This window comes from Otolemur garnettii, unplaced genomic scaffold, assembly GCF_000181295.1.
Source record: "Otolemur garnettii isolate 467f Iridium unplaced genomic scaffold, OtoGar3 scaffold00085, whole genome shotgun sequence".
Classification (NCBI taxonomy): Eukaryota; Metazoa; Chordata; class Mammalia; order Primates; family Galagidae; genus Otolemur; species Otolemur garnettii.
Window position 1 is genome coordinate 2,289,110 of NW_003852480.1, and position 1,868 is coordinate 2,290,977.

General features: G+C 42.6%; 1 pseudogene; it reads left to right on the plus strand.

Annotated features, from left to right (window-relative positions):
- Positions 1-1,133: 1,133 nt before the first annotated feature.
- On the plus strand, positions 1,134-1,637 carry LOC111726890 (annotated as a pseudogene).
- The last annotated feature ends 231 nt before the right edge of the window (positions 1,638-1,868 follow it).

The window sequence follows — 1,868 nt, forward strand, 5'->3', positions numbered from 1 at the left end:
AAAAAAAAAAAGAATCTGATCTTAAATCCAAGGAACGAGGTTAATTCCACAGAGAGCCTCACGAAAGCTTTAAAGCAGAAGCATGAGTAGGTGACTGGAAGTAACTCTAATAGTCACTGGCCACGTGTCCAGAAAGATCTTGGGTTTTATTTTAGAGGATATAACATTTAGAACAACTGGAGACAAAGATTATAGAGAAAAAACCAACCCCTTCCTGTTCAGTCCTGTTGAACTTGGACATGCCTTGAGATGTTGAAGCCTGTTTCTCTGAGCGGGAAAGACTGGACTTACATGACCCGGCACGACTCCGCTCCACGCCAGCTTAATTTTCCCACTCCACCAACATCAACAAGTCCGTTACTGAATTTTGAGAAGCATTCTGAAAACTTTTCAGAGACAGGAAAATGTTAGGGTGTGACTCATCAACAACACAACTCTGCAGATGGCTTTGGATGTCCTAATGAAGGTAACTTAGGGAAAGAAAGAAACGTAGATGGTGGACATCTGGAAGAAGTGCTACCGGGGACATAAATCATCAAGGGGGATTCTGGGGTAGAAGTTCCTACTCTTGGAGCAATATTTTCCATTCTGGAAAAAGCCAAGAACTGCAGGAAAATAACATACCTGATGATAAAACCAGGAGGAAAAAAGACAAGAGAGAATGCAAACAATTGGAGCATGAAGGTTTTTCAGCTATAAATCCTGACTATGAGAGAGAACCAAAGAGGAATAAATCTTTAGCTACAGGTGTTTGGGAATAGCCTCCAAATCCTCAGTCCAGAGCTCCAAGTATGCTGGTTATTAAGAAGGTAATACAAGAGACTTTCCGCTGTCTGATTCCCAGTAGCAGGGAATCTTCAGCCAATTAACTTGTCACGTGTTTATCAGATGGGTCTCCAGCCCTGCTGCTCCCCCAAGAAAAACTGCACACCGGAAAAGCCAAACTACAGAACAGAATTGGGACTTTCCCCCTTCTTGAGTAGATACCTTGTTGGCAATGTCCATGCTTTTAAATCAACTGCCAAGGATTTTGGTCCATCAGCAAATTCAGTGAAACAGTATAATTGCTCAAACTCTTCTTCATCTCTCACAGGCTTCATCAGCAGCCTCACCTAACCCAAGTGACACAAATATGCAATGATAAGAGTGAATCTGTGAACGCACTGACAAGGGACAGAGTAGAAGAGGAACATTAAGTTGGAAGCTACGCTGGCTCAGGGAAGGATGACAGCTTGTTTAATTTACAGCAGCAGCACTCACCAAGAAATGGTATAAACCGAAACTCAGATAAAGATGAAATTCCAGAGAATGGCAAGGCCTCGGTGACTTCCCACAAACCAATGTTCACTCAGATTCGCTAGAGGCAGAACACGGAGTGTTAAAAGAGATGGGCCAGCAGGAGGACAGTGAAAGTGATGAAACATGTCCATCCCTCACGGAGGATCAAATGAGAGGATTTCAAGTTATTAGTGAACAGTTAGTGAACAGTTACAGAACAATGGTGGGAGAAAACAGTTACAGAAAAAAAAATGATAAAATCCTGATCTGTGATTTCAGATTTGGACCCTGAAAAAAAAAAAAAAACAGCACTTTCAAACCCACAATCAAGAAATGATGACACAGAGAGAGGCAGATGACAACAGCCTGGGGAGGATCTCCCGACAGCTTCAGAGATCTTGTGGGATGCCTCTCTCCTGCTGCTTGGGGTGAACTGTAGCAGTGAAGAACTGTAATTTATGTAGTGAAATACACCATTGACGATGATTTTGGGAGGGGAGGAACTTCAAGACGAAGGAAACTAAGAATGGTGCATCGAGCTGTACTGGACATTATTTCCTTGGAAATGAGTATTGTAGAGATGGAGACTG